At 38.7% G+C, this 12414-nt stretch overlaps 1 protein-coding gene across 1 annotated transcript in view; it reads right to left on the bottom strand.

Moving 5' to 3' along the window:
- The window catches only part of SYNC (syncoilin, intermediate filament protein), a 372167-nt gene extending 362130 nt beyond the window's left edge, over positions 1-10037 (bottom strand). Inside the window, exon 1 of the mRNA XM_044059938.1 lies at positions 9822-10037. The gene's annotated coding sequence lies outside the window, so the exon portion shown is untranslated. The remainder of the gene's footprint in view (positions 1-9821) is intronic.
- Positions 10038-12414: the final 2377 nt, after the last annotated feature.

Below are 12414 nucleotides of genomic sequence, written 5' to 3'. Positions count from 1 at the left end.
CAAGGTCTATAAATAGGGCACCTGTAAGGAGGCCGCTATCAGCGATAAAACAACTGGATGTCATCTGTTAGAGACCAAAGTGATGGCTTAATATTTGTCCAGACCAAAATCTATGTTATTTGTAGGATAGCTGGTAGTACTGCTGGACACAGATGGAGAGTTGGGTGTAGACTATTTTTTTCAATAAGTTTGCCTAGAAATGGGGCAATGGATACTGTATGGAAGTGAGGGGTATCTTTTGGGTTGGGGGTTAAATTAGAGCTGTTTTCCAAATCTGTGGCATGATGTTTTGTGTGAGACATAGATTATATATGTGGGTAAGGGGAATACTTAGATAGCCTTTGCAATGATATATGAACTAGGGATTATGTTGTCAGATCCAGGAGCATTGTCAGTGGGAATATCTTAAAGTAGAATATAGACTTCATTGGATACATTTATTTGAAGTGGAAGAGGGGGATGAATATCGGTGAGGTGGGCCATGCATGATCTGTGGGAGTAGAGGAGTTTATTGATGGGAGATTGCTAAATTCTTTAAGGAACTTTTCTGGAGAAAAGTTTGCTGTACCACATTGAATGGTGTCTTTAGATAGGGTATCATGAGGAGTTTTTTTTCCTGTAAGTAGGTTAACCTCTTTTCAAAAGTGTTTGGGGAAACTAAGAGTGTAATGTGTTTCTTTGTGCCAAGATTTCTTTTGTGTTTTCTGATGGACTTCTTGGCTAGGTTATGCAAGACTATAAAGGAGGTGTGGCTGTCAGTTGTGGGGGGAGGGTCTGTTTTCATTTTTGCCATGCTTCATCCCTTAGAGTTAGAAGATGAGATATTTGAGTTCAGTGTATAGCCATTCACTTTTGGTGGGATTATAAATTCTGTGCATTAGTGAGAAGAATTTGGCTTGCAGCTGGAAAAAAAGTTGGTTAGACATATATCTGCTGTATTAGGGTCATGAAAGAAGAGTATATGGTTCCAGATGTGGACTGTGAGAAATTTTCTGAGTTTGCCTATATATGTGCTACTCTGGTTTCTGGAATAATAACTTCTTATCATAATGGCTACATTATCCATATTATTTTGGTACATGAATGGCTTCACAGGTATAGACAAAAAAGTAAGAATACTGAATTACATTAAGAAATATTAAGAAATATAGTGTGCAAATAGTAATGCATCAGGAGACAAGTTTGGAAAGAAGTGAGCATATGAATGTGATAATGGAAGGATTTCAGGATGGATATTCAGCAGAATATCAGGGACCAAAGAAAGTAGAGTACTTATACTAGTTGCTAAATGAGCTCCATGAGTTATAAAAGAAGGGGAAGAAATATAATTGATTAAAATAACAACTAAGATAAAAATGCAGGGTAATGAAGTAAGAATGAGACACTGCCACTTCACCATCTACCTGTTAAAAAGAGAGGAATTTATGGGATGGGTGGTGGAAATTACTGAAGTTACTCTAGGGAAGATCAAAATTTATTCAGAAGGTATAGCTAGTGAGCAGGATAAAATGAAAGAGGAGTACAAAAATAGGATAGAATATAAGAAAGAGATATGCTTAAATCGCAATAATTATTTAGAGGGGCTGGCAAAGGTTGTTATGTAGATAGCTACACCTATTAAGTGATTGTCAGTGTACATAAGGCAATTGTTACATTAAGTAAGCAGGAGAATCACCTGGAAATAAAATCCACTTCAAACCATAATAATTCCAGTAAAGCAAAGCCCAACTCCAGGATTGAAATGCACCAGTCCAAAAGAAGTGAAATTATTATTTCAATTATGTTGGACTGGTGCAGTTCCTTCCTGGAGTTGGGCTTTGCTTTACTGAATTTATTGTGCAATTGTTACATTGCCTCAGGATACCCATGACCTTCAAGCTGGATGCAGAGATAGCAGGTAAATGCCCATGTATTGTTGCAGGTCCTAATGTGCACTTGAAAGGATAGGAGTGGAGGGTGTTTGTAACTGAATGAGGGAATTGTGCTTACTTGGTGTAATCTGCTTCTAAGCTAACCAGCGATGAAGTGTTGTATGTTTGCAATAATAAGGCAGAGTGTGTTGTGTTTGTAGGAGATGAGGTTAGGTCTTGTTGGTTCTTTAATGAGTTGAAGGAAACCTAGGTCTGCTAGGAAGATACCCATTTCAGATGAAAAAGGGCTAAGATAGTTAAGATTGAAGTCACCTAGAATGATTATGTTAGTGATGAGTGATTTGAATGTATCTAGGGAAGCAGGGGTGGTAGACAGGCTGCAGTGATCAGTAGTAGTTTTTCTTTGTGAGTTAGAAATTTTAGGAGAATCCAGTTAGAACTGGAGTCTGAGGAGGAGTTTTCTTGGGCAATGACTGTTGGGTTTATGTTATTTCTATACAAAATTAAAGAGTTTTCACCTGATCTTTTGCCTGATCACCTATCATTCACCTACTTGTAGGAGGTTAGAAAGTGTTGGAAGTTGGGAAGAGTCTTTTTTGACCCAGGATTCTGTGACTGCTACGTGCATTGAGGAGGGCACATACCAGTGTAGGAGTAGGGTCAGATTTTGAGAAAAGAGAGTTACTGGGCCTGGGTTGGATTCGGTGTTACTCTTAAGGAGTATAACGATTATGGAGGTTAGTCTGGATGAGATCTTTGGTGTTTTTAGGCAGAGAGAAAAATGTTACTGAGTCTTGGTAATCATATGGAAGAGTGATCCTGACAGTGGAGAGCTTGGAAGTAGGTTTGGTCTGTTTACTGAGGGATTGTTGTGGTGTTTTTGGTGAGAAATGTATGAAAGTTAGGGTAAGATTGCTTGTGTAAGTGTTTTATAAAGATGTTTGTTATTGGTAGTAGGTTGTGAGGGAGGTGAAGAAAGAAAGAAGAAGGGGGTAGAACAGGATAAGATGTGGAAAGAGGAATATATTATTGTTGGGATGTGTGTTGTGTTTGTACAGGAAGTTGTAAGTGGGAGTTAGTACTGATTATAAAGGTAGTGAGATAAGAGGGTTATGTGGTTTTATGGTGATGTCTTTTTAAGAGGGGTGGAAATCAGGATAAATATAATAGGTGGTTGGGAGTGGGGTGGCTGGGAAGTTGGGGGTGAGAGGAGAGTGAAGCAGGACAGAACTCCCCTGGTTTGGGAGTTAATCAGTCATGGCCTGTGTCTAGTAGTGAGCTCAAAAACGGGGTACAAATGCATGATTTGTTCAGAAATGAAAGCTTGAAAAAAAAGAGGCAATGCTAGTAATTGTTTGACAGTAAAGCAGTGTGTATTGTTCCAGCACATTAATAAGGTAGGCTCATCCTAAAGGGAATGTACCTACTGACATAGAGGTGTTTTGAAATAAGAGAGAAGCAAAGACCAGCCATAGAGATACTGCCTGCCTTAACATAGTTATAAAAAAGAAAAAGAAGTTTAAGACAGTAAGCACAATTAGCAGGATAAGTGGGAAATGCACCTTAAGGTTTTCTCTTTTTTGCTTGATTTTCCATTGCTAAGATGTCTGTGAGACGTATTTGGGTAGACTCCACTGCACAGATGATGATGGTTTACAGTATGAGGACAGACCCATGTAGCTTAACAAAGACACGAATAACTGGAAACTTCCTCTCTATTATGACTTATACATCCATAAGCATGTTGACTATTCAATGTGTGCGGCTCATTCATGTCTCCAGTAGTGTTTTCCCCATTTAGAGCTAATTTAGCATCAATTGCTCCAGATCACCTTTGCATATTTAAATCTAAGATGAGACTTCTGCCAACTCTAATTGGTGGTTTTTGAAGTGATTTACAGGTTGGTCTTTTTGTCATGGTAATAAACTCATCATATATTTTACGATCTGCTGCTCTGTAAATATTAAAATCTGACAAAGTCTGACGCTGCAGAAAAAAGTGATAATTGAAGAAAAATAACTGCAATTAATTTGCATAAAAGGAATCTAGTTTAGCACTCCTTGCTAACTCAAGCTTCATTGTGCCACAGTTGTTTGCATTTAGTCCTTCAAGAAATGTTACTGGGGATCTATTAAGATGTGAAGTCTGGCATTCTACCTAGATGTATGGAATGCAGAGAAAAAAGGAAGGACATAATATGGTGTAGTTGTGCAAGGAACTTGCCATACCAGTGAATGATTGCTTTAATTTATGACTCTGGAGTATTAATCTTCTCCATCGCTGTCCTGTTGTTTCTTTGTTGGGGTGTACTTCTTAAATTAGAGTTCTGTAGTTCTGGTGCTTTATTATCTTTGACAGATGGCACAACTGGTATGTATGACTCGTGAGACAAGGGGACAGCATATACATAGACCCTGAGCATTTTGAGGTTTGTGAGAGAGAAGAAAGCTGTCGTAGCACTATAGTGATATAGGCATTCATATAGTGGTAGCCACCATATAGTTGATGGCTGTCTGTGTGGTATGTACATGTGATTAATATAATATTATGCAATTGGTGTGGGTAAACACAATCTTTACCTGATGCATTTTATGATGTGGTAAGACGCAAGAGACATGTCAGACAGATGTATCTTCTCACTGTGCTTAGAGTGTTAATGGCAGAGTCAGACCTGCAATTACATACTGTATTTGTAATACATTGATGCAGTTTAAATGTTACTTATACCATGCAGATTTTTTTTAAATGTAAGCTTAATGGACTTGTCTCCAAAAATCATAGCTGGGGCTCCCCACCCCCTCTTTTATTGTCTTGTTGTTAGCCACATCCCTGGCAAAAGACTAGCACTGGAGGCAGCCTCTCAGAGAACAGAAGAGGAGAGGTAGACAAAGCTGGAAAAAAAGCTTAAATCAGGTGGAAGGCCTTTAGCAGGGTTGGTAACTTTGATGTATGGACTGCAGAGAAAGAAATTAAGTCTTTGTTGCCATGCTGTATTCCTGACATTACTGCAATATATTCTATAAAATATTAACATTGCTTCAGCACTGTAAGCAGTAAACATTATTTTGGAATTTATTTTGTTCCAAAAATGGCATAATGGGGAAATGATTTTGCTGTGATATATATATTTTTTTAATTTCCTCACTCTGACCTCCATCTAAACATCTAGCTTCCTCCAGGCTACTGTACTGACATATTTCTTTCCCCAGGGGCGAGAGCCTGTAGCCCTCTCATTCTCCTAAGGGTTGGGGCATGTGCACTAGGAACAGTGCCAGCATCCATGTAGGGAATCTGAGTTTTTACTTTTTAAGCTACCATTTCCTTATGCACAGCCAGTGATGTCTTGGGAGTACCACGGACATTGTGAAAGTAAGCTTGCAGATGCCCTGCCCCAGTGTGGCAAACAATACCGTTGGCACTCTAGTTTGCAAAGTGGAGCAGGTAAGAACCTGTTCCCAAGCACACACTTCTCCCCTCCTGCCCTGAGGAAAAAGCAGACTCAACCCCTTCATTCTTCTCCATGCTTCTCAATGCCTTCAGTGCCAAGACCACTAACTGATTCTGGGTTATTTGGATTACAGTCAGGACTCAGTTCCTCTGCCCCACACAGCCTTGGGTTATCTGGATCATAGTCAGGGCTCTATCCCTCTGTGTTACACAGCCTTGGGTTATCTGGATCAGAGTCAGGGCTCTATCCCTCTGTATTACAGAGTCTTGAGCTATCTGGATCAGAGTCAGGGCTCTATCCCTCTGTGTCACAGAGTCCTGTGTTATCTGGATCAGAGTCAGGGCTCTATCCCTCTGTGTCACAGAGCCCTGGGTTATCTGGATCAGAGTCAGGGCTCTATCCCTCTGTGTCACAGAGCCCTGGGTTATCTGGATCAGAGTCAGGGCTCTGTCCCTCTGTGTCACACAGCCTTGGGTTATCTGGATCAGAGTCAGGCTCTATCTATCCCTCTGTGTCACAGAGTGCTGGGTTATCTGGATCTGTGTCAGAGCTCTGTCCCTCCATGACAGACAGCCTTGGGTTATCTGGATCAGAGTTAGGGCTCTATCCCTCTGTGTTACAGAGTCTTGGGTTACCTGAATCCGAGTCAGGGCTCTACATTTCTGTGTCACAGAGCCCTGGGTTATCCGGATCATAGACGGTGCTTTATCTCTCTGTGTCAAACAGCCCTTCTTGACATGATTTTCATGTGCAGCCAAGATTTCTTAATTCCTTAATACCCACTAACATGATGTGGTTTTGGCACTCCTTTACCCAGACACTCCTCTTACCATTATCTTGGAGTGTCTGCGTGTTGAATCATTTTACCTTTATACAGCTTGTGATGGTTGGGGAGAGATGGGTGAAGGCTGCCAGCCTAGTCAAATAAAATTTGATATATAATTCTGACATTTGTAAATAAATGTAAAAATACAGCATGCTTTCTTGAGTGTAAAAGAATACTGAGAAATGTGGAACTGCAAAATATGTGACAACATTGTACTCTACTGGCCCAGCGAAGCATGTTGTGACGCCTTCATGTTAGAGTTCACCTCCAGGGAGTCTGGATGAAGGTTTCTTGCCCATTGCTTTAAGGCTAAAGTTTATGACCAGAATTTACATGTGGAAGGTGCTTTATTGATCTGGTTTCTGCTAGAGTGTATATGTGAAATGTCTTTTATTGTTGTAAGTTTCTAAGCAGGTGTTAGATTGCTAAATAATGCAGTTTATTTGCCTGGGAAAATTTAAGTGTCAACTTGATGTAATTTGGGAGGGACCCAGCAGACATGTTTGTTAGTAATGTTTAAATACTATTTCTCACAAGAGACTTGAGGCATTTTGATCTTGATATCCAACTTATCAGCACTCTGCCTTACGCTTACATGTATGTTTTAGCACTGTGGCTTCTTTTAGGAATAGTTAAAGCTAGTAAAGATTAATTATGTATTTTTCTTTGAAATCTGACCTGTCCTACTGTATTATTTTAAGTTTCTGTGTGATCTCTGAACTCTTAGATATCTCTGTGGTGTAGTAGTTTTGTTTTGTGTTTTAATTATTTATTATTAAATATTTTAAAAACCTGTGGCTGGTTTGTGTAGAGATAAGCTTTAGAGTACATTGCATATTTATAGAGGTTATTGTAATAGACCACTCTAAAATAAGCCTTAAACTGAATAGTCACATTACCATTGGATAATAATATTGCACAGTAATAACTGGACACCCTTTTAAGGGCCTTTTAGTAGCTGATATTATTAGCTGGGTGGTGGCAGGGATTACTACCGTATGGTCTGGGTAAAGGGGCACAGCTGGAGAATCTGTGTTAGCCTTTCCCAGGAGTGTCTGTGAAGTTGTATAAATACTTATCTCAAAGTGTGTGTGTGTTTTGTCAGCTACTTGGGCAGGGACACGAAGCACTGGTTGGACAGAGAGGGTACTGGAGGTTTTAGCTTGCCCAGCTAGGCTGAGACCTGGACCCTATAGCTGTGCCAGTGGGGAGTCTTATTGTGGACCTGGTGAGCAAGGGAGCAACCAGCCCCAGACTGACTGTGATCTCTGTGTGCAGTTAAGGGAGATTGTACTTTACTGTGTGTATTAGTTATCCTTTCCTCTTCTCGGAGACGACCTCCCTGGTGTTAGTGGTGAGGATTGAGGCTCCTTGATTGCTGTGCCAGGGCACGGTCATCACATAGCTCTTGAAAGGTTTAGTAGAAGTTTTATAAGAGACCGTTTCATTTTGTTAACTGTAACACTTGAGTTTTATGACCCTTTTTAAGTAACACTGCCTATTTTACTTTTTTAAAGGAAATCACAGCCTTGAATCTCATTTTCTTCTTCCCAAAGTTTCCTGTATCATAGCAGCTTTATTTACCTAACAACAGTGAAGCACTGGCTACATATTAGTTCATCTGTTTCTCATCACAAACATTATTATGCAGCTGCCATCCTACCAGGATTTATCACTGAAATCTCAAATTATTTTCTGTTGGAATTTGACTCAGTTTTTATGATATTTGTAAGATACAAGCCCAGAGAGGATACTAGAAAGTTTATGGAAACCTGTCAGACTAGATTTGTGAAGTGCAAAATGTTAGCCAAAGATCACTAAATAGGTCAGCCAGAGGAAAGAGTGGCAGCTTCATGCCTTAGTACATTATGAGGATGGTGAGGAAATTTCTAGAAATCACAACTAGGAGTAATAAAAGCTTGCAGTTTAGCTACTTGTGGAAGAAATTTTGAAAATATCACAAAAGGCATTTTAACACAATGAATCAGTTGATAGGAAATAGTGTCACCATTGCCATAGATGGTGAAAGAAGCCAGTGATTCATACCACATTGTAAGTAAATGCAAAGACAAGGCACCAGTCATGATAGTGTCTAAGCCATGCCAGAACACAGAGTACACTGAGGCAGAAATTACAGACAGAAAAATAATATGTCAGTAAGGCTGACCCTAAACGACCATTTTAGGGCATAACAAATGATACAATAACAGAATATGAAACATAGAGGATAGTACTGTCAAAAGGAACAAACTGTGATTAAATATAAACATACATGTGCATATTCTTTTCAGTTTCTGGTAAAGTTGTCCTTTAAAGGGAAATTTACACATATGGTACAATAGACACTAACTGGAAATGGGGCATTATTCACTCATTTAGTCATTGCTGCTTCTCAAAACAAGAACAGAACCGTAAAACTATTTAGGTACTAACAACAAAGAAAGAAATCTGCACTTTCTGTGTTTAACCCCCATACACACACACTCACACACACACACACACACACACACACACACACACACACACACACACACACACACACACACAGCATTTGCATGTATTTGAATGCTTTTGTGAGCATATGCATGTATGTGTGTGTCTGGGATGCAAACTATCTCAGGAACTCTTTAGAACAACAGAAGTTCTATTTTACTGATAGGACTCTCAAAAAAAGGCAAAATTGTATCATGTTTTTGGATTTGCTGTGAGAAGGAGAAAGCATGTTTAGAAAACAAAATCATGTTGGACTACTTGCCATTGCCATGCCATTTGGCATAGAATAGTCTTACAAATACAAGCCACTTATAAAGAAGGGGAATTACTGTTGTACAAAGAATGAAGATATGGTCAAAACCACTTCTTTTTCTGTTTCTGCTTACAGCTGTCCTATAATTACTACAATGCAGTATGTTTTACCTGGGTGATATAGTTGGATAATTAAAATATGTATCTGTCCTTAAAATGTCCACACTGTGCTGTTAAGATTCATGCAGCAATTTACAATACGTATATAGTTCTGCAGAGTAGTTTCTACCCATAAGTGATCATTTGAAAATAACTGATGGACAGATATCTAAAACTACACAATGATGGTATATAGTGATATTAACAATACTATAGTGTCACCACTTGAAAAAACAATTTGTAGTCAGAATGTGTTGCTGTGTTTGTCATACAATCACAGCCTGTAATTAAAGCAGCCACCTAAGTTTGCTGCCAAGGTTTATGTGTGTGAGTGCAGGGTGGGAGGTGGACAAGGAATGAAATAAAGCTAAATGTGTAAGGTATAGCCAATAAAAAACTATTTTTTTACAAAACAGAAAATTATTGTCCCTAAAACATTTTTAAAAATAGCTAAATGAAGACTATAATGAATCACACCCAGAGTATAGACAGAATTTAAGGAAAACTGGGAAAATAAACAAACGAGTTCCTATTTTCTACACATCTATTCATTTAAGATTAACAATGCAGATTTCTACAAATGATCTGTATATGAATGACTGAAGCTATTACCTGAGACTCTTTCTCCTTTCAAATTTGTGTATAAGATTAAAGTAACATGTATTCTGTATGGCAGTAATGCCTACGACAGAAAACAAGACATCACAAACTTTTTATGGAAACAAAACTAATTGCAAAGATATATGCTTCTTTAGTGAAAGCGAAATTTACCTTTCCTTTCTTCCTTCTTAAATAAATGTTATTCCTCTTTGCTTCAGCTGTATCCCAGACTATCAGGATTCCATGAAGAGTGTGGTTACGTTATTAATAAACAGTGATGGAAACAAGACGCCCTATCTCCTAACAGGCATATCCAAGGAATCCAACTGTAGCACAGCTGTAGCTTGACATTGGATCCTTCATGAAAGAACTGATTCTGAGGACAGGGAGGGCAGCGGAGGGGATTGATGAGCTATATAGGATATGCTCGGGGCACTAAAAGGTTACAATTCATGCACATAGCAAAACCTAACAAACTTGCTATGCAACACTCCATTCGCTTCCAAGAAAATCTGCTGGATCTGAATCAAACAGACATTTGTCTCATTCTTGCTTGTTTAAATATATAATTAAGAAAGGCATTTTAAATGCTGTGTGCTTTTTGAAAACCAGATTATTTTGAAAGACAGCAAATGACTTCACAGCTTTTACGAGCATCACTCAGCCACAAAGCTGTCTCCCTCTTCAGAATGTCACTGACAATTAAGGCAAAGCCATAACATGATACATTTAATAGATAAGACATAAAAAGGCACTTTAATAATACATTTATTAGACTATTAGAAGATCTCAAGCTGATGTTTTGTCTAAATTATTAATAGTACCAGCATAGATCTTTTCTAAATGCGTGGCATTCAACTTTTACAAATATCTAAGCACTACAAAAGGATTTTTCCCCATTTGATATCAAATGTTTACACTGACTGCTAGAGCAGGTAGAGCATAATTCCTTATGCGCTGTTTTGCCACAGTTTGTAGCACAAATGTATTTTGTGGCTAAGAGGAGAGGAAGAAGAGGAAATGCAGGTCAGTTTTTTGTGTGTGGAAACAGGACACTTTGTTGTAAGTTAACAGAACTTCAAAAGAAAACACACTCTGTCCATTAAGAAGAAGGTTTTAACTGCAGAGAACTGCAGTGGGCATTTTGTTTTAGCTGATTACTGGAAGAGGCCAGGCAAGTGGTTCTTTCATAAAGCAAATCCCTCTGAACAGGTCAGCGATTATAGAGGTCATACGAGTCAGAGATGTATATGTGTGTGTGCGCGCGTGAGTGCGTGTGAGTGTGTGTATACATATATATATATATATATATATATATATATATATATATATATATATATATATATATATATATATATATATATATTTAGTTAGCATACACTCTGTGCAATGTGCAGTCTGTTGACTGATATTTCTGGTGTTTTCGAAAGCACTTATTGTTGAGTGCATGAGTTAACGAAAGGAGCAAGAAGTAACATCAAATGATCCTTTTACTGAGGAGATGGATGCATATTGTCACAGTATGTGGAAGTGTATGTAATGTCAAAACTTTCAGATAGATCAAAAATAAATCACACTGAATAACATCTATAAATGTATCCATCTCTTCCTCAAAATGGAAGCATCACTACTATACCCTAATAAAAATCAAATAGCTACCTGTCACTCCCTAATTGGCCCATTCACTATGTATTGTGATCATTAAACTTATTTATGAAAATTACTGCCTGGTACTCAAGAACAAACTTATTATAAAAAACAACCCCATACCTATTAAGAACACACAACAACAATACCTTTGCTTTGCAGAAGTCCCCATTTGCTCCTGCATTAGGAGAAAAAAAATATTAAAAATTGTATCTCCTTCCACTTCAATGGCATAGAGAGATAAAGTCCTGACCATGTCCCAGCTGACCTGGGGTTTGACTAGTGGCTCAAGCAACTGATGGAGTGGCAAGGAGGGATGGACATTCCCATCCAAGGGGGAAGGGCAGTACTGACAGCATTCACCCACAGTGATCCCTGGTAGAGGCTGGGGATATGTGAGAGTGGGTGTAGTCTAATGAGAGGTTTTTGGGGGGGCTTTGACTGAGCTGCTGCAGAGGAGGGGCAATACATCAGCATGTCTCCATTGTACACAAACCCTCACATCAAGACCGCAGGACTGTGAGGAGAGCAAAACAAGGTAGTTCATTTCCCTGGTGGATGGTATGATGGCCAGACCCCCCCCCCCAGGATGCTAAGATCAACACCAACTCCAAACATATGGAGAATGTTCAGGGGTACCAGTAGGCTACAAGTAGATCCGGTAATAGACGTGGGGGACTGTGGTAAGGTGCCTAGGATGAAATAGGGGAGAGCCAAAAAAAAAAAAAAAAAGCTACCCACTAACTTGAATAGTCTTCCTGCGGAGTTTATAAAAGTTACAGAACATGAACTCTTTAGATAACGACATCAAAGACCTACAAGAATACAACCATTTAAAGGACACAGGCTAATCTCCTCCTCTCTCCACTTACCAATTCTTCCTTCAGTGTTCTCAGCACATTTAATGCTTAAATTGTAACTCCCACTGTAAACTTTTATACATGTAATTAGTTTGATAACAAATGGTCTTCTGACTCATTATATTTAGCATGTTGTAGTTCATCTTTCTGGAAGAACTTTATATCTCTTATATAATTCTATGTGCTGAATTATACCTGAAAACCCACAACTGTAAAGTGAAAGCAAACTGAAAAGATGCAAGTAAAGCCATATTCTG

Source organism: Protopterus annectens, chromosome 1.part2, assembly GCF_019279795.1.
Source record: "Protopterus annectens isolate FY-2018-M chromosome 1.part2, PAN1.0, whole genome shotgun sequence".
Classification (NCBI taxonomy): Eukaryota; Metazoa; Chordata; order Ceratodontiformes; family Protopteridae; genus Protopterus; species Protopterus annectens.
Note: the sequence above shows the minus strand (reverse complement) of the source record. Positions and strands in the feature narration are given on the sequence as shown.